The 20,999-nt window shown below is 46.3% G+C and overlaps 1 protein-coding gene across 4 annotated transcripts in view; it reads right to left on the bottom strand.

Annotated features, from left to right (window-relative positions):
- The window catches only part of ZNF330 (zinc finger protein 330), a 65,733-nt gene extending 48,126 nt beyond the window's left edge, over nucleotides 1-17,607 (bottom strand). Inside the window, exons 1-2 of one of the 4 annotated variants that reach the window (XM_029597712.1) lie at nucleotides 17,342-17,451; nucleotides 9,557-9,682 (exon numbers count right to left, since the gene is read on the bottom strand). The gene's annotated coding sequence lies outside the window, so the exon portion shown is untranslated. Of the gene's footprint in view, nucleotides 1-9,556; nucleotides 9,683-10,343; nucleotides 10,359-17,341 lie in introns of those variants that run through there. The other 3 variants (XM_029597806.1, XM_029597626.1, XM_029597583.1) reach the window with 3 other exon arrangements.
- Nucleotides 17,608-20,999: the final 3,392 nt, after the last annotated feature.

Here is a 20,999-nt window from a genome sequence, read left to right as displayed (position 1 = left end):
CTATATTGCTATTTATATTTATTTTATTTATTTAACAGCTTTTCTATACGATATTAGAATATGTTTTTATATTATTTATAGTACTGTTTTGTAACATCTATTGTATTTTGGAACATATACACATTGTACTCTGGAACGCTCTTCCAGAGGAAGTGGGGAAGACCAAAACTGTGAAGGACTTCAAAAGGGGCGTGGGATAAATTCTGTGGATCCATAAAGTCTAGAGGATGTGAATGAAGAGAAGAGGCATGGGGGTAGCTTGCGGGAATGACAGCTACTACCTGGAGATTAATACCCTTATTCAATAAACATTCTCACTGTCCAGCATTGCTCTATGCTTCAACGGCAGGGGGGAAATGTGGTAAAAAGGATTTGCATTCACGAAAAACAAGGGAGTAGCTTGCTTGTTGCGGCGGTTACTACCCCAAACCAAATAAGTCTGATACTTCACTTTCAATGCATATCCAGCATAGCTCTCTGCTTCAACAGCAGGGGGGGGGGGGAGAGGAAAAGAGGATTTATATTCAGGCAACAACCAGCAAGGACTGAATTACATAGTTTGGGTAAACAAATAAGTATGGGTGTAGCTTGCCTGTTACGGCAGTTACTGCCCCGAATCAATTAAGCCTGATACTTCACTTGGAATATATATCCAGTGCAACTCACTGCTTCAATGGCAGGGGGGAATAAAGAAAAGAGGAATTATATTCAGACAACAACCAAAAAGGATTGAATGGCACAGGCTGGGTAAACAAATAAGCATGTGAGTAGCTTGCTTACTGCGGCAGTTACTACCCCTAACCAATTAAGCTAGATACTTCACTTAGATGCAGCTCTAGCACTGCTCTCTACATCAATGGCTGGGGTGGAAAGAAACTAGAACCAAAAAGTTACTAATAAGGGCCAAGAGTAACAGATAAGTATGAGAGAAAAAAAAAAGCGTGAAAGCTTGCTGGGCAGACTGGATGGGCCGTTTGGTCTTCTTCTGCCGTCATTTCTATGTTTCTATGTTTGTCTTGAGTAAACTGGAAAGGCAGGATAGAAATCTGAATAATTAAAATTGAGATGTTACAGAGTTTTCTCATATTTAGCTCATCAGTTCAAAGGTTTTACAGCAATTTACATATTCAAATATAAATCAAGAAAAAAATAATGACCAATACATTTCCAACATTAACAGCAAGAGATATGCGTATTTGTACACTGTCACTAATATCAATTTTCAGGAAAAAAAAACCAACACTTACTGGCCCCATCGCGTACTCTGATTATATGGTAGAATATTTTTATTTTAATGATAACACTGATATCACCCCAGCGATATAGGAAAATTGGTTCTTACCTGCTAATTTTCGTTCCTGTAGTACCATGGATCAGTCCAGACCATGGGTTGAGCCTCCTGTTCAGCAGATGGAGACAGACAAAAAACTGAAAGGGTATCCTATATCAGGACAGAGCCTACCCTGCATCCCTTCAGTATAAATGTTGTCAAAGCAGATAAAGATAACTAGTAGAAGATCAAGAAAGCAATAAAAAACTGATAAATTGAACAATTCAAAACTCTGTATATCCACATTCATCTAGTAGATGCTTCCGGTGCCTTAAAGTTATGATAGGCAGTCGAGGTATCCAACAAACTGTAAAGAAAAGAACTTCGAGCGGACGTAACAGACAGTACACGGGAGGGAGTCTGAACTGATCCGTGGTATTACAGGAATGAAAATTAGCAGGTAAGAACCAATTTTCCTTTCCCTGTATGTACCCGGATCAGTCCAGACCATGGAATTACCAAAGCTGCCCTAAACAGGGTGGGACCGAGATAGTCCCGCTCGAAGCACCTGCTGCCCGAAGAAGCCAAAAACTGGTGCCTGCACATGAAGGTGATAATGACGAGCAAAAGTATGCAGAGACTTCCAAGTAGCTGCTCTGCATATTTCCTGCGGAGAGACTGACTGACTCTCTGCCTAAGAAGTAGCCTGAGAACGCAACGAGTGGGACTTCAAGCTCTCCGGAACCGTCCGGCCCCGACAGATATATGCCGATGCAATCGCCTCCTTTAACCAGCGAGCAATCGTAGCCTTAGAAGCCTTGTTTCCCCTATTTGAACCAATCCATAAGACAAATAGATGATCCGAGACTCGAAACTCATTTGTAACCTGGAGATATATCGCAATAAAACTCGTTTGACATCCAAGCGCCAGAGGTCACCACCAGACTGGTCCGCAATTTCTTCGGAAGAAAAAATCCGGGAGCTCCACTGACTGATTGAGGTGAAAGGAAGACAACCTTCGTCTTGAGTGAGAACCCAGAATCCGAAAAACGGAGAAAAGGTTCCCTATAGGACAAAGCTTGAAGCTCCGAAACCCTCCTGGCAGAGCAAATAGAAACAAGAAAAATTGCCTTAAGAGTTATATCCTTAAGCGTGGCCCGCCTGAGGGGTTCAAAGGGAGCCTCACAAAGGACCCTAAGCACCAGGTTAAGACTCCATGAGGGACAGGTAGCCCATACGGGCAGAGTCAAATGCTTCGCACCCTTGAGGCAACGAACGACATCCAGATGAGCCGCCAAAGCGCAACCATCAATGCTACCCAAGAGGGTCCGAGAGCAGAAACCTGCACCCTTAAGGAGTTGAAAGACAAACCTTTGGAAAGGCCATTCTGGAGAAAGGAGAGGACCTGGGATACCGAAGCCTTGCGCACCGGCACTCCGGACTTGGCACATACATTTTCAAAAACTTTCTAAACCCGAACATAAGCGAGAGATGTGGAAGGCTTACGGGCCCACAACAGGGTGGATATAACTTCTTCTTTATATCCTTTCTTTCTTAGTCGCTTCCGTTCAAAAGCCAGGCCACTAGACAGAAGTGATCTGCCTGATCGAAAGATACGGGACCCTGCCGGAGAAGACGTGGAAGGTGGCCGAGGCAAAGAGGACCGTCTGTCACGAGGTTCACCAGATCCGCGTACCATGGTCTGTGGGGCCACTCGGGTGCCACAAGAATGACGGGACCCAGATGAAGTTCTATTCTTCTGAGTACTTTTCCCACCAGAGGCCAAGGGGGAAACACATACAGGAGAATGTCGTGAGGCCATTCAAGGACCAGGGCATCCACTCCTTTGTAGCAGTGTTCCCGTCTGCAGCTGAAGAATCTAGGAGCTTTCGCAGTGTCCAGAGTAGCCATCAGGTCAACGTAGGAGAGGTCCCCCACCTGCGTACGATGAGATCCATCGCTCCATCGGACAATTCCCACTCTCCGAGATCTAGACGCTGACGACTGAGGAAGTCGGCTTGAACATTCTCCTTCCCCGCGATGTGAGAAGCTGCCAGACGATCCAAGTGCCGTTCCGCCCAGGCGAGGAGCTTGCTGGCTTCCAGAGCCACCAGGCGACTTCTGGTGCCCCCCTGCCGATTGATATAGGCTACCATGGTGGCATTGTCTGAGAGCACCCGCACCGCCTTGTGACAGATCAGAGGGAAAAAGACCTTGAGTGCCAGGTGAACTGCACGGGCCTCCAGGCGATTGATGTGCCAGTGGGATTGAGCTGGGGATCAGCATCCCTGCGTGGCCTGAGTCTGGCAAACTGCACCCAAGCCGGATAGCCTGGCATCCGTCATCACAATGATCCATTGAGGAGTCTGTAAGGGCATCCCCTTCAGGAGGTGTGTGAGCAAGAGCCACCATTGCATGTCTGCGATAGTAGAGTCTGAAAGCGGAAGGACCGCCCGAAACTGCTCTGACACCGGCTTCCAGCAGGAAAGCAAAGCTCTCTGTAATGGACGCATATGCGCAAAAGCCCAAGGAACCAGATCGATAGTGGAAGCCATGGACCCCCAGGACCTGAAGGTAATCCCAGGCCGTGGGTAGCGAGAGCGAGAGAAAATTGCGCACTTGCTCCATGAGTTTGAGTGCCCGAGCGCCTGGGAGGAACACCTTTCCGACTTGGGTGTCGAATCATGCTCCGAGAAATTCCAGGATCTGGGATGGCTGTAGACTGCTCTTGGAAAAGTTGATTATCCACCCGAATGAAGTCAGAAGGCCAAGGCTCTGTCGACTGCAACCCTGCAGAGTATCTCTGACTTGGCCCGAATGAGCCAATCGTCCAGGTAAGGGTGGACCAGAACTCCTTCCCGATGGAGAGCGGCCGCCACTACCACAATGACCTTGGTAAAAGTGCGTGGCGCTGTGGCGAGGCCGAACAGGAGCACCGGGAACTGGAAGTGTTATCCCAGAATATTGAACCTGAGATACTTCTGATGGTCGTGGCATATCGGTATGTGCAGATAAGCCTCCGTTAAGTCGAGCGAGGCCAGAAATTCACCTGCACAAACCGCCGCAATCACAGCCTTCAGGGTCTCCATCCGAAAATGGGGAACCCGGTTGACCTCTTGAGATCCAAGATCGGCCGGAAAGACCCGTCCTTTTTGGGAACGATGAAGTAGATGGAATACTGGCCGAACCTTTGTTCCTCCACCTGGACTGGAACTATGGCAGTGAGCGCTTGAGCCTGCCCAGGGTCTGGTCGACCGCTGGCCACTTCCGGCTGCCACAGGGAGAAATTATGTGAAGGCCCGGTAGGTCCTGAGCAAATTCTAATGCGTAACCTCTCTCTATCACCTCTAGGACCCACTGATCCATAGTAATCTTGACCCATTCCTCGAGAAACAGGGACAGCCGTCCACCTAAGTCTGGAATGGAGGAATGGGCCGGCCACATCTCACTGGGGCGAGGACTTGGTGGTGGAGTGCTGTTTAGCAACCACAAAAGGAATGAGACCAGGAATGGGATCTGGAGGAGGTACCTCTCGGAAAAAATCCCCACGCTCTGCTATTATACCACCATTGCCCCCAAAAACGAGAGCACGAAGGGAAGAAAGACTTGGACTGTTTTGGGCGGTCAGTCCTCTGGCAGCTTATGAAACTTGTTGTCTCCCAAGGATTTAATAAGCTGTTCAAGGTCCTCACCAAAAAGCAACTTACCCTTGAAAGGAAGTGGCCCAACTGCGACTTGGAAGAGGAATCCGCTGCCCAATTGCAGAGCCAAAGGAGGCATCTGGCTGACACTGAGAAACCATAGCCTTGGCCTGCACTTGGAGCAAATCGTAAAGGGCATCAGCCCCATATGTCACTGCTGCCTTCCAGCCTTTCTGCCTGATCCGCATCTGCAGACAGGAGGTCCTGGGTGCTGAGCAATTGTTGAATCCACCTGAGGCTTGCCCACTGCATGAGACTGCTGCAGATTGTCGCCCGGACTCCTAAGGCCAAGACTTCAAAGATGCGCTTGAGATAAAGCTCGAGTTTGCAGTCCTGAACATCTTTCAAGGCTGTGGCTCCCACCACTGGGATGGTGGTGTCTTGGTGACAGCGGAGACTGAAGAATCCACCGTGGGAACTTTAAGTATGTCCAGGCATTCATCAGGAAGGGATAGAGCTTGTCCATTGCTCTCCCTACTCGGAGCCCCGCCTCAGGGGACTCCCATTCTCAAAGGAGCAGCAGCTTGTGCATAGGATGGAACGGGAACGTACGTGGAGGAGCCCTAAGTCCCGCCAGGACCGGGTCCACATTAGCTGGCATAGGGGCTGAAACAGTATCATCAAGTGGCACATCAATTCCCCGTTCCTGTAAAATAAATGGAATGAGGGGATCCAGCTCTTCCCTTTGGAACAAACGGAGAACACGCGGGTTGTCACCCTCGAGTGGAGGACCCGGGAGAAAGTCAGAGTCCTGACTGGGATCAGGGACCTCAGCGGCTGTGGGGGGGAGAGGGCTGAAGGACCCGGCATCACTCTGACCCCGACCGAGCCCTGCACATCCGAAATGGGAGGGGGCTGCAGAGCAGGCACCCAAAGGATCTTAGCTGGGGAGGGACCTGGCGAAGGGTCATCCTGTTCCTGCAAACTAGCTAGATATGATTTGTGCATTAACAGCTCAAATTCTGTGGAAAAACAAGGTCTGCATTTCCCGGGCACGGAGGGGGAAGGGGGGAGAAGGATCAAAATCCCCTCCAGGGCTCTAACTGGGCTTAAATCCGGCGGTGAAACAGTTAAATCTGGCTCTCCTGAGTCCTGCAGACCAGAGTCTGAAGAAAAACCCGCTCCCAAAATGTCCGCCGTTCCCACGGTTTTCTGAGGACGGCCTAGTCATGCATTTGGGGGAACGAGCCCAGGCTGTCGATTTAGTTGCAGCCGCGGAGAGGCCCTCCCTTCCGGGCAAACAGTGAGAGCAGAGCCCGTAGCAGGAGAGCCGAATTGCAGGCTCCCCGTAGGTTGGCCAGCCACTGGATCGCGGCATGAAGGCAGGTTAGAAAAGCCGCTGGAGGGAGAATCAGCTGAGCTGTGCTGCCCCAGCAGCAGAGGCAGGAGAACAACTCTGCTGTGCTGCTATCCGTGCACAAAAGGTGCTGAATTCGCTTGTTTCTTGCCTTTTTTTTGGTAAACTTAAATGAAGGCAGGGGAATTGAGCTTCCCTGTTAAATCCTGTAAGGCAGCACAAGCAAGGAGGGGGAGTGACTGGACCACCAGTATCGCCCCAGCAGACAAGCAGGTCACAGGGAAAAGGGGTCCTAGGCTATATAACAAGGGGCAACCCCCCCCCCCCCTAGGATCCCCTAAGAGCGAGGAGACAGAGCTGTCTCCCAAAGCAGGAGTTTTGGATCTTTGACTTTTTTTTGCACAGAAATAAGATAATACTTGCTTGATCTGATAGACAACAACACAGGAGAAGGAACAATCTCACAGGTAGAAAGAAATTGAGAAAAGGAAGGGAGCCACAGGTTCAGCTGCCTGCATCCGCTGGAGACAGAAATACTGAAGGGATGCAGTGTAGGCTCTGTTCTGATATAGGATACCCTTTCAGTTTTTGTCTGTCTCCATCTGCTGAACAGGAGGCTCAACTCACGGTCTGGACTGCATCCATACTGCATCCCATGCTAAGGGGACAATTAACCTTGCTAGCATTGCTACCAGGAGAGACAAGGAGTTTAAAGAGAGAAGGTGTAGGCAGGAATCAGAAAAGCTGTAAAACAATAGATTTAAGTCAAAGAAAAACATTAAAGAATAATAAACAGCAGAAGTGGAAAACATTCTCAAAAAGAAGCTGTAGCACAGTAGCGGTTAGATCCGGCTGAAATTAAAGCCCACGGCAGAGAAGAAATGCCATGCAGGGTCAGATCAATGGTCCACAGAGCCCCACATCCTATCTTCGACAGCAACCATTCCGGGTGGGTGAAGAACCAACAAGAGGGGTGGACGGGTTGTTAGTTTGTGGTTTAAGTTGGTTTATGTACTCAAATATGTAACTGACTGCTATAATTTTATGGCTTGAGTAGCGTTAATAAGGCAATCAAATTGGGATAAATAGATAAATGAGGATGACCCATCCTTTATTGCTCATTCCCAGATGTATGAGGTGGTGATCTTCACATCTGGAAAAAGCATAACAAATATGCATTTTTGAGAGCGACAGAGTAAGCAATACCCAGATTATGCACATTATCTATCTGCAGTCATTTATGCTATCTGGAAACTTGATCTCCAAGACAATGAGACAGTCACCCAATCGATACTGGAGTAACTGAAATACCCCATTATTACAGTATATCCAATTGTAGTTGCCAGTCTAATCTCCGTTTCCCCATGCTGGTCAGGAGGATGTAGGTTTATTGCCTGCAAAGCTTTTATCCTACATGACTGCAAGCCATCCTTAATAAAGAGTGCCAGCCCTCCATCTCATTTTGATATATTTTGAACTGGGCTCAGTGTCCCCTTGGCTATGCTTTTCCCACCACATCCCCAAGATGCCTGTCTCTTCATTTAGTGCCCTACAGTCTAATTCGCTAATCTGATTTTATAGACGTCTGGAGTCTGCATAGACCATTAAATGTATCCTTTGTACTGTTATTTACCGGGTCAGGTAATTTGGAATCTTTGTCTGCTCTTCATTTAAATCCACATGAGCTTTTTAAAAATATGTCTTCATCTTCAAACCGATTTGATCATTTTTCTATCAAACTGGCGGCCAGAAGGACTGAAGAAGGGATGGGGGGGAAGCACAAAATCTTCTCACATTGGTACCTGCCAATTTCAGAAACAAACTTTGGCATTTAAAAAAATAAAAAAGTTAAACTGGCTGGGACCAGGGAAAAAACAAAGTTACTATATCACACCAGAAACAGAAAGCATGGCACTGCCCACTCTACTTACTACGTTTTTCTTTCAATAACTGAACAGAACATGGTGAACTTCGTTCAGGACTGTCGGCATTTTCGCCAATTCCTCAGTCTCTTTTCAACCTTCCCTTCCTGGGCGGCCACTCTGTCTGTTAAATCTAGCCCTTGCTTGCTTTATTATAACCCAGATTAGTAGGACAATGAGCCATGAGCGACAATCGCTATAGTCTCTTGGTTGGCTTCGTCACCCAATATTTAACATTAACATTACTGTTTTAGATTTACTTTGAACGTAATGCACTACGTTACAGTTGTTTCTGTAAAACTTGGATGGGGCAGGACAAACAGCTCATTCCCACACTTGTTCACAATAATAATAAACTATTCCTGTTCCAAAATCACTTGGCAGGAGTGACTGCCAAAGGAAGAACAAAATCTCCCTGGTAAGGAGAATTACTCAAAAAGAGAAAAAATCAAATGCACGATCATTTACCCAGCCACAATTAGGATCTTGCAAAAACAGAGGACATAAAATCCTGGACACTCTAGGAAATGCTAAATACGTAGACGACCACTGTGACTCTCCTAGACTGGATGTTTGTAGATGTCTGAATGTGCACAAGGTGAAAAAGGTTTGGGGATTTTTGAAATGTAATATTTTAAACACCGCTGGCGTCTGTTGCAAGGCTCTGTGCCCGTGCAGATGTGAACAGACCGGTCTCCAACCCCGGCAAGATCAGGCTTCCTATGCAGAAATTAAGATTAAAGAGATTTATTCCAACCTCATTTACCTTTTCAATACATATTTGAGCCAGGGAGAGTGTATTAATAGGGACAGTAAATGTGAAGTCACTTCGATGTTAGGGGTTGTGGGCCACTTAAGCCCCAGAGAAATGAACCACTGACTGAGCTGTATAAATTGTGAATATATATATTTAGGATTTGTTATGTTTTTTGGCTTCTCTTTTCCGTTAAGCTCCTTGTCTCCTCTGAAAAACTAAACCATTAGATTTTGAGTGCTAGGTCACATTCTGCTGACCTTTCTTGAGCTGAGGGGGATATGATAGAGGTCTTTAAAATCAAGAGAGGTCTAGAACGGGTAGATTTGAATTGGTTATTTACTCTGTCGGATAATAGAAGGACTAGGGGACATTCCATGAAGTTAGCAAGTAGCACATTTAAAACTAATCGGAGAAAGTTCTTTTTCACTCAATGCACAATTAAGCTCTGGAATTTGTTGCCAGAGGATGTGGTTAGTACAGTTAGTGTAGCTGGGTTTAAAAAAGGTTTGGATAAGTCCATTAACAGCTATTAATCAAGTTACTTAGGGAATAGCCACTGCTATTAATTGCATCAGTAGCATGGGATCTTCTTAGTGTTTGGGTACTTGCCAGGTTCTTGTGGCCTGGTTTGGCCACTGTTGGAAACAGGATGCTGGCCTTGATGGACCCTTGGTCTGACTCAGTATGGCAATTTCTTATGTTCTTAATATCTGGCAGGGCCCCTCTGCTTTAGGACTAGTATGCATGAGAAAGAAAAAAGTGAATAGTATGACTGATGACTGGGTATTGACAGGAAAGTCAGACAAAGAAAGATAACATATCATCATAAGTCGCACTGCAAGACCAATAAGTCATACTAGCAGTAACACAAGATGTTCAACGACATGCTGTGCTCCAGTGCGGTGTCCTTAGAGTGAAGATTGTCCATCGAATCTCAGCTGAGAGTCAATCTCACGGATATAAACATATATAGTATTACATTGTAAACATTCTCTCTTTTTTTTTTTATTTACTTATTCTCTGCCTATACTTTCTTGTATCTTATCTTCTATTATACTTGTATTATTTTCCCTTGATAACATCATACCTTATTCTTATGTGCATAGCAATTTTTATGAGTGTTAGATTATTATATATATTCACTTTACTGTGACAATAAATGTGGATATCAGCTCAGTGCAGTGTATAGGTATTTCTGTTTGTGTGTGTAGGAATTACGACGAGAAACGCCACCACCTAGCAGCCTTAACCACTTCCCAGCCAATATTTATTTATTTTATTTACAGTGATTCCTTACCCACCCAATTACCAGACATCTATTCTGAGAAGTTCACAATACAAACATATAAAACCAAGGACATACAGCATAAAAACAATTAAAAACCTCAACACTCACCCAAAAGCCTCACGGAGCAAATGTGCCTTCACCTGCTTTCATAAGATCTTTATAATCCTGTGGTTAACAAATTTCTTAGGGAGCCTGTTCCACAAAGAAAGGACAACTCTCAAGAAAGCTCTATTCCTAGTCCCCTGCAATCTAGCTTTGGTACCCCCAGAAACTGATAACAAAGAAGCCCCCTCCGAACACAAGATCCGAATTGGCAAACAGCATGACATTTGCACCTTTAGGTAGTCCAGCCCTCCTCATGAACTGCACGATGCACCAAGGATAAAGTGTGAAATGTAATTCTTTGATCGACCTGGAGTCTGTGCAGGGTCCTCAGGTAATGTGGTCCCTCAAAGGGGTCTCCGTCACAAACGGACGAACAGCTGCATTCAGCACCAACTGCAATGCCCTCACCTGACGTTTAGGTAAACTATACATAGGGCACTGCAATACTCCATAGTGGACAAGGCAAATTCCTAAAGTACAGAGAGTACGCATTCAGGACTTTCTTTTACCGCACTATTTCCCATGGAAGGATAACAGACGATAGGTTTTGGGGGCTGCCGAGGCTGGAGAATCCTTTTCTAGATCTTTGAGCCTGGATAAAATCATCAGTTAAAATCAGCGGTCTGACACCCACGCTCCCTCAGTACGTGCAGGCTGCTCGCCACATTGAAGGGACGCGTTCCCAGGGGCCTGGCTAAGTCCGGAGGGGGGAAGACATGCAGATGGTGTTTTTCAAACCTTTACGCACACTTTACCAGCAATAAAAGAAAAATCTACCCACGGAAAAAGCAAGCGAGGGCGCTCCCCTCATACGTGCGGCAAGCTTCAAAGGGAACATCCATGCGTGCGCTCTCTTCAAAAACTGGTATAAAGCCCCTGAGCAAAAACGCAGGCGCAGACTTTGTCCCAGAGCAGGTGACTTGGAATTTGCCCTCCACCCTTTAACAGAGCAGGGACTCCTTCATCCCTGAAAGAGGGAGAAGTCCCTTCTCTTCTTCACAAAAGCAGAGCTCTCCAGAGCGCACTCCTGCCAGAGACCCGGCCGGGCTGCCCAGCGTCTGTCTCTTCCTAGAGCAATGGGAAGGCAGGAGTCCCCGTTTCAGCACAGGGGTCTCTTCCCCTCAGAGGATGCGACGGGGGTGGATACATCACAGGAAGGTGTTAGGCTGAAAAACCAGAAACTCCTCCTGCCTAATGTTTATGCTCCCAGTAAGCGCTCTCATTCGGGAGTTTTTTGGAGCCCTTTTTTTTTTTTTTAATTTTTTTTAGCATTTATCAGCTAAAATAACTGGAATTTGATTATAACATGAGGACACCAGGAGGAGATTTTAATTTCACAATGGATCTAGAAAAAGATAGGACACCATCTCAGAAAATCTTTTCCAGATTCGATTTCCTCATCCCAATTTATCTGCTTAACAGGCCTGCCGAGAGAACTGCTCCTTCATCGCATCATGCCACTGTTTCACCAACTGAGCCTCCCCACTGCACAAAATAAACAAGCGCTCCATTCGGAATTCACCCGGGAAGCTTTACTCGGACACATCACAAGTTTTCTTTCAGCAGAGGTGGAAGGAAGGCACTTCAAGTCTACACCAGCTCTCTCACATCTGGGAAACAGCTAAAGCAGTTTTAAGGGGCAATAATCAGCATTGAAAATGGGCATGCGTTCTAGTCAACTTATAATGGCAAAAAAGATGCTAGGATAATTCTTAATCTTTCAGCAAAAAGCACCAAATATTATATCCAAGGCACAAGGCCCAGTTTTCACCTGTATGGAAATAAGACAGGAGAAGCAGAAGATCCAGTTTAAATCGCAGCTCTTACAGATATCTTGAGAGCAGAAAAGGTTCCAGGAGGAAGATATCACTTATGTTTGTTTGTTTTTTAATCATTTTAATGCCTTGAATAAAGAAGCATATTTGGGTATGAAGACAGCAGAATTTTATTTTGCAAGATATTAAGCTGCCACGGCTTAGTGAACAGGACGAACATAAATTGAAAAATATCCTACACCCGGCACAAGGGGTTGGGAAAACAACTGGTTATTTAAAATTGGCCAAACCTCCAGGTCTGGATGGTTTAAGAGCAGAATCGTGTTACTGATCCACTGACTGACACATCCAGTGATTCTGCGTGTGAGGGAGAAATACTACCATCTTTAAATGCGGCCCTTATCAGACTCATTCTTCAAAAGAATAAAAAGACTGGGAAAATCTAGCTCATACAGGCCAGGCGGCCTGCTAAATGAGGATGCCATCATCCTGGCTGAACTTCTGAAAGCCATTATTCCACATATTGATTCACCTTCCCGCTGGTGGAAGTACCTTTGCATTCCATTCCAGAGTCCAGTACGTCAGTCTTTTCCTAGGATGCAAAAAGCAGGTTCGTAATCAACTTCCTGAAAACAGGAAAGTCGTCCCCATTTGCTTGGGTTTTAAATTCAGCACTATGAGAAGCAGTGGAGCTGAAGGGCCAGAGATCCAGTTGAGGTCTGTGGCGCTGCACCCAGGAATGACTGAGCAGATTACATGGCCCTTATCTGCCATCATCTTCTGTTTCTATGCGGTCAGTGGCAAACTAAATGCACACCAGGCTACAATTGTGGCCTACTGTCAATTCTCTGAATCCGGGGCTGGGTCCCATAGACCTAATTTATATGAAAACCCTGAAGTCCAGCAAACACACTTCCTACAGGCTGTGGTACCTTTTTAAAAGGACCAACAAAAAATGTAATACATGAGTTTTCAAGACCACAAAAGTCCCTCTTCAGATATCACAGCTGCAGAAGAAGTGACTGATGTCCTCTTGAGATCTCGTCTTTTAGCTTTACCTTTGAAAAGATATCAAAGTTTAAAATAAAATATGACCTCCATCCTCTATTCCAGGACTTGCCCTGGGTCTCCAATGCATGCAAATTTCTGCCGTGCATATTCATTGTGGATAGCCTGAAAACCGGACTGGCAGAGGGCTCACCAGCAGAGGTTTGGGAAGCCCTTAGGGAAGCACCACTTTACTTGTGAATGATTACTCGTACTCAAATGGTCCAAACATCTCTCTCCAATGCTGTATTTAGGCCCAAACTGGCCTCCATCAGAGGAGTAATATAATCTGGACAGAAAAGCTTTCTCCGGTAATGCCACGGTTCTGAATGCTTGCATCCTTCAGCTCTACAAGCCGCCAGCGATAAATACAAGCGACCAGAAAAAGAACGTCGATGTGACAGCAGCGTACAGGATGACAGAGCCATGGTAGTAATGGAGGAAGTGTTTCCCCTGTATTTAAGACAGTCACAATTATACTCATTCCCCTCAGAGATGACAGTTTTTCCCTAAATGTGGCACTGGGGTGGTTTGTACAACCTTGAACTTGTTTTTAACAGCATTGCTGGACAATTAAATGTATGCTGTGAAAAAAAGACAAGTGCAAACACAAATAAGTGTCATGATCTAGGGGGTCAGAGGAATGGGATGAAAACAAGGAACGCCAGGGTTTGAAAGCCGCTCCTTGGGACTTTGGGAAAGTCACTTGCATTGCCCCACGTACCAATTTAAACTGTAATCCCTCTCAGACAAGGGCCTACCCCACTGTACCTGGACTGTAACTCGCCTTGAGCACAAGTTTAGAAAGGTGAATAAATCAATTATCAGGGTTTCTGATTAACAATTGAAACTGAAAGAACAACCTTGATGGAAAAATTGGGGCCTATGGGGAGACTAGGTACAGTGCAGGCCCAGGAAGCAGAGTGTCACCACAAGAACTGCAGGCGTGCTGCTGATGCAGGTCCTGGGCCACTGAAGCACCGTTGTGCTCACCAGGAAGCAGAGTGTTATTACAGTCACTGAAGCCACCAGAAGGTGGAGCAGTGGGGCGAATTCTTGGGCCATCAGATGACTGAATGCCCGTGTGAGCCCTAGAGTCCATGTACTGGTGGTGGTCACCATGAACAGTGTCAGTGCAGGTCCTGGGGCTTCCGGGAGAAGCAGGGCCCGAGAGTCAGTATGGAGGCGAGAGCTCTGGGACTGTTTGGAAGGGAGAGTAGTGGGATTGTGGCGGGCTCTGCTGGGTGAGGGAAGAGTGCTGGGGCTATACTGGACTGTGCTGGGAGTGTGGAGGACTGTTCTAGGTAAGGGAAAAGTCCTGGGGCTGTGATGGGAATGGGAGAAAAAAAACAAAACACTGTACATAGAGCTTCTAATAAGTATTTATAAAATGTACTTTTAATTTGAAATAACTGAAAAAGCAAACCAAGACAAAGTGACAGCAATGTGGAAACACAGATTAAAATTACCTCCCAAAAAACTTAAGTAAAAAAATTAAAATTTTCATAAAAACACCAAATATCTGAAGGCCTACAAGCAAAATACAATTTACTAAAGTTACAAAGGGACCACAGGTTCTCATTCCCTCTATTTGGGACATTCCTGGCCTGGGTGCAGGCCCGTCTGTTGCCTTTCGATAGTTCTCACATCCTACACAGACTGGCATTTCCTCCAGGCCTAGAACTACAAAACCCAGAGTACACTGGGAGGGATGGCAGAAGATCAGAAGCAGCCAGAAATATCTCAGCATGGTGTCTCGTTTTACTGCCTTTATTTACCTGGGTTTGCCTCAGCTACCACTGTGTGAGAAAAGGAGAGGAATTATGCTGGCCACGTGGCACTGAGATCCATGGGAGAATTTCATGGCACATCTTGTACCAAATTTTAGTTTTGGCTTTAAGTTTACAAAAAGAATTTCAGTAATGATTTTAGTGTTTGCTTTTTGTTTTTTTTTAGTTTTGGACACTTACTATCACACCATTGGAGGGAATGAAAAGATAAAAATGCATTATGCAGTGAAGACAAAAAGAAAACCAGCAAAAGAGAAAAAAAAAAAAGAGTGAACAGAGCTTTGGGAATATATGTGGCGTACACAAGCCACACTACTCCTAACTGCAGCATTTGAGAAGCCCACTGATCTTCAGGGAGGTGACTATGGATATGGTGATTCAGTTTTCACCAATGTAAATTAGAGTGAAGTCTCAATATTGCTTTCCTACTGGAAGGCACTGAAAATCTTGCTACTGGACCCCACGCAGTGCAAAGTCCTTACCCATACACTTGTTCTCCTTTTGTTTGTTTCCTTTCCTCTCCATTTACACAACATGCATATATTAAGCCACCGGGGACCATCGCCCAATCAGAGGCGGCATGTCCAGAACATTAGGCTGGGAACCAGGGAAGTTAGGGTTAAAATCCCACTTGCACACTGACACCCCTTGTGACCTTGGGCAAGTCGCTATCTCTCGCTGCTTTGGGTGCCCATTTAGATTGTAAGCTCTACTTATACCTGAATAAATATCACCATTGTACACTGCTGTGTACAGCCTGCAGCACTATGAAAAATGAATTGTATTATTAATCAGATTGCTTGATAGGCTATATTTCAGGTGCACGGTCAGTGCATGCAGTGCAAGGACAGCAAAACTTTTCAACTGAAGAGTGAGGAAGTTGTTCCTTGTGGCACTTCTAAATATTGAAAAAAGTATATATTTATACAATGCCTCCAAATAAAAAATTCCCAAATGCTTTATATTACTTATTGCTTTACCACCAGTGTCTTACCATTCAAAATGTCACAGTGCACACAGCATGGCTCATCAGAAATCAGCCAAACCTGCAGGCAGTCACTGGGTAAGCAATGCCTGTCCTCGAGTTCCACAAATAGGTCTGGTTTATAGACTACCCCAAGGAACGAGAGGCATATTCATTGTGGATGTCCTGAAATCCAGACCTGTCTGCAGCACTTAAGGATAGAAGTTCCTGCACCTTATTAAAATGAACACAGCCAAGATTGTTAAAATGGTTAATCTGAAAATCAAGGGCCTTCTTTCATAGCAGAGCAATGATATACAAAATTGACTTGAGACAATGGGCTTAATTAATGTATTTATTTTCCACTTTTTCAGACTCTTCAAAGCGGATTACATTCAGGTATTGTAGGTAATCCCTGACCCCAGAGGTCTCACAATTTAAGGGCCTGATTCATCAAGCTATCTTCCTTTAGACACTGACTGAATTGGAGAAAAGCCTTAGTAAATCAGGTAATGGAGGGTGAACTGACATGCCCAACATCACAAGTGGCAGCAGCGGGATTTGAACCCTGGCTTCCCTTAACCCATAAATCAATAGCTATAAGCATCTGCCAAGTCTCTGAGACCTCAATTTACAATAACTTTCTGGCTGCACTCTGTCTTTGCAAATGTCATGCACGAAGTTTTAGAGCTGTCAAAATGCCAATGGGCCACAAAATGTCAGGTAGCAATAAATCGCTTGAGTTTTAAAACAGTCAAACTTCTATTTATTTGTTTCTAAACGTTTGATATTACACCTTTTCTAAACTGGTCTCAAAGTGGATTAAAATCAATGTTTAATAAAGTCTCATTACATTTACATCTCAGTTTCATGTAGCATAAGGACAGACTCGAAAGGGGGATACAGGTATAGATACTGTTTGAAGGGGTTTGTAATCGGTCATCTTGGTCCAACTAAGGCAGTGCCCTTAAACAAAACCACTCACGCAAATTAAAACAGAAAATGAGAGAACGCTACTTATCCATAGCTTCAGTGGATTTAGTGCTTTCAAAACAGATTCCGTGAACAAAAAAAAACACCCTGCACGCGCACTCAGCAGCGATCGACAAGTTTACTCAACTACCAAACGGGTGTAATTAAAATAATATGCCACGCTCAGATTATCTGCTGCAGCAGGCTAGAAGAAACTCGTCAGGACGACCCAAAGCTACCCTACCCACATCAAAGATGGCGACAACCGCGTCACTGAGCTCCGCCTGCCACCAACCACAGCGCACTCCGCCAGCTCAAGTCTGGGATCCGGGCCTCAGCTTCCGGCCCCGTTTTACCCGAACCTATAAGCCTGCCGGCCGCCAGTTCAGAAACTGAGCCCGAAGGTGACAGTCGGGAAGAAGTGACCAGCAGCGCCCTCCTGACAAGACTCACCCTCCCCGCCAGCAGAGCCCGGGTCCACGGAAAGCGAGCTGCCGGCGATCTTTTCCCCCCTCCGCCTCCCGCTTCCTCCTCGCTCTGGGGATGCCTCTCGCACGCAAACGCTTCAATCACCTACGTCATTCCAAGTGCCATAGAGAGCAGGGCATGCGCAGCCTTCACGGAAAGTGAACTCTCAAAGCGGGGCGAGGGGCGTCATAAGGGAGAAGGAGCTACGGCGTGACGTAGGCAACCCGAGGCCCAATCCGGGAAGCGTAGGGCAGTCCGTGGTGCCCAGGTGGCGCCGTACAGGTTGTTGGAGGCGAGTCTTCTGCACAGAATTGTACGTCTGCCTGTTTAGTTTCGTAGAAGTTATAAACAAGAGGCTCTTTTTTTTCTGTCGGGTGTATTTGAAAAAAAAATGTTTCTGCGGTTTGAAAGCTAAAATCTTGCTGTCATCTTGTTTTTTTCTCTCTTGGTACCTGCATGCAAAGTAAGAGGCACTCTTTTCCGTATGGTCCTGCGATGTTCATTAATCCTACTCCAACGACACCTCACCCATCCCCCACACCACTACTACTTTTATTAGTCTCACCACTCAAATTACAGTAACTGCTCATTCACCTTTAACCAGCTGCCCGGGCTCCTGAGCAAATACTCTTCACCCTCAACTGCGGCTGCTTCTTGGTGTCACGACCTAATGGCTCTAGTACCTCTCCATCCATTCTTCTCCAGTATCCCTGAATTGTATTTGGTACTACTCCTATTCGGGGCAGGATTTAAGCATAGAAAACTTTCTATGGGTTATGCATATGGAGACGGAGCAAAGCTGATATCACACTATGGGTTATGCATATGGAGACGGAGCAAAGCTGATATCACACTATATGTATCACTGCAGTGACATCAGCCTGCCAATATTCTCTGTCTCCAGCAGATGGTGGACGTGCATCTCCCTACTGGGGATTGCTTTAAAGTTTAGGAGAAAAGAAGGAGGAAATTAATTTGCCGCCACTGTCCTGTGATGATACCTTATGGGCCCTTCCTCAGTTGAGAATTCCTGAGGTGATCTCCATGGTCCCTCAGATGAGTGCTTTGGTCTGGTAGCTGGCTTTTTAGCTGGCATGGACTTAGCTGTTAAAAAAACAAAACAGCTGAAAGGCAATCAGGTGCAGGAAGCGGAGCGTGGCGGTGAAGGTATATACCCTCATCCCCCGCAACCGGAGACTGTGCTCAGCCGGGATAGGTTGAACTTATATAAAGTTTAAAAACCAAATTTCATGACCAAGAAAAAGGGAGTTGAGTAGGCATTCCTCTCCCCCCCCCCTCCCCCGGTCTCTGTTCTTGGCGACTGATCCGATGGCCATTCCCACCTCTGGTGGTGTACGGGGGAGACAGCCCTTGCAGCTAGGCCCTGCTCCGAGGCTCGGCTGGGTCATGCGTGGTAGGCTGCCACAGCGCCTTCGTGCACTGTAGATTGCCCTCTTCAATTCCGTCGGATCGAGCCCTGTGCGCCCGACTGTGTGGCCTGTTATGCGCCTATTTGAGCACCTGCCTGGGCACCTAGTTAGGCACATAGCGCCTAAAAGGGTGCCCCTTTGTGCGCGCACACGCGTGACTTTTTTTACATGCATACACATGCATTCCCTGAGGGTCCTGTCAGCGCTCAAGTTGGGTGCTCATTGTGGCAGTATTGTGCACCTTATCTATAGCAAAGAAACCTAAGCCCCTTGCCCTATGCGTGGCAATGTCATATTCAGGCATCTCAGCCTCGCTTTCTTACTTGAGTCAGCGCTGTTTGGAGGCTCAGGGGGGAGTTGCCCCCCTCTGATTTTACTAAGCCCAGTTCTTCTGCACCTGATGCAGGACTGGAGAAAGAGCTACCAGAAGGGTCACCTGAATTTGAGGCTCCCCTAACTGGTTCGGCAGCGGGGAAAGGTAGTTCAGTGGGTACAGGACACCTGTCCCCGGGTTTTGGCATGGATCTTTCAGATTTTTCCTGGCTGGAATTTTTTCAAGGACTGCAGCCTTTTCTTCAGGCGCAATCCTTGGCCCTGGCCAACCTTATTCAGTCACAAACAGTGAAATCCCGTATACCTGGTGCTGCGGGTAAGTGTCAGAGTATGCCTGGAGGCAGTTTCCCTGATAGGGATCCGGATGGCACAGGTGATGAGACTGATCCTTATTCCTTGGAGCATGGGGAGATTCCTCCGGGATTGGAACCTTATAGAACTGTGTTGGTACTTTTTCATAGACATTATTTACCGGATCTAATTTCCCAGACATTGAAGATACTGGGAGTACCTGGGGCTGAATCCATGTCTGAGCCAAAGAAAAATCGTATTCTGGTTTCCTTGCGTAAAGCCTCATGTTTCTTCTCTATTAAGGAGGCTATTCAAGAATTAATTAATCTTGAATGGGGCACCCCGGAAGCTAATTTTTAAAGGAGATGAGTCTTGGCTGGACTATTACCCCTGGATCCGGTTGCGAGAGAGCAATTGTGTTTTCCGAAGGTAGATGTACTTGTCTGTGCCATTACCAAGCGGACGACTATTCCCGAAGGGGGAGCAGCTTTGAAGGATGCACAGGATAGAAGAATTGAGGCTATCCTTAAGCAGGCCTTTGAGGCAATGGCAATGACATTGCAGATAGCTTCTTGTTGTTTCACTTGTTCCCTGGTGGCTCGCTCTAGTTTGCTGCTTTCGTAGCAGGTCGATGAGTTTGATGTAAATTTCAGGGCAGTGATGGAACCAGCAGCCACCTTTCTGGCAGATGCAGGCTGCGATTTGGTCCGCACTTCGGCCAGAGGGGTAGCTTTGGTAGCTGCGGCTAGGCATCAGCTATGGCTGTGAAATTGGTCAGCTGATACAACTTTGAAGTATAAACTTACGAAGTTGCCCTTTAAAGGTTCGCTTTTGTTTGGGAGTGAGTTGGAGAAAATGGCCAAAAAGTGGGGTGAGTCCCCGGTTCCTCGATTGCCAGAGGATAAGAAACAAGTGCTGCGATCCTTCAGTTCGAGAGGTCATACTAGGGGGTTCTGACATTTTTGGCCCTACAGAGGAGCGGCTTTTCAGAGGACTCAACCTTTGGGTAGATCTGAGTCCTTTCATCCCAGGCAGTCCAGATGGGGAGCAGGCTCAGGTAGTGGAGCACTCCGAGCCTCCCAATGAAGGTGTGCTGACCAGGAGCAGCAGATAGGTCACCTCTCTTATTTTTTTTTTTATCAGAGGTGGGTCGAGATCACAACAGACCAGTGGGTTCTGGAGGTGATACGAGATGGCTATGTACTGGAGTTTCGCAGTGTTCCTCGGGACATGTTCATGGTGTCTCCCTGCAACTCTGCAGAAGAGACAGGCAGTGGAGTGTGCACGATCAAGACTCCTCAGCCTGTGGGCTGTGGTTCCAATTCCCACGTCTGAAGAAAATGTGGGCTGATATTCCATTTAGTTCATTCTACCCAAGAAGGAGGGCTCATTTCGTCCCATCCTGGATCTCAAAGGAGTCAACTGTTATTTGCGTGTGACTCATTTTCGCATGGAAACCTTGCACTCAGTGATATTAGCAGTACAGTCAGGGGAGTTCCTGATGTCTCTGGCTTTGTCTGAGGCATACCTGCATATTCCTGTCCAACTAGAGCATCACCGATTTCTGTGTTCGCAGTTTTGGGGTGTTA

Source organism: Rhinatrema bivittatum, chromosome 1, assembly GCF_901001135.1.
Source record: "Rhinatrema bivittatum chromosome 1, aRhiBiv1.1, whole genome shotgun sequence".
In the NCBI taxonomy this organism is placed as follows: Eukaryota; Metazoa; Chordata; class Amphibia; order Gymnophiona; family Rhinatrematidae; genus Rhinatrema; species Rhinatrema bivittatum.
The sequence above is the reverse complement of the archived record's forward strand: the minus strand, read 5'-3'. Positions and strand labels throughout refer to the sequence as shown.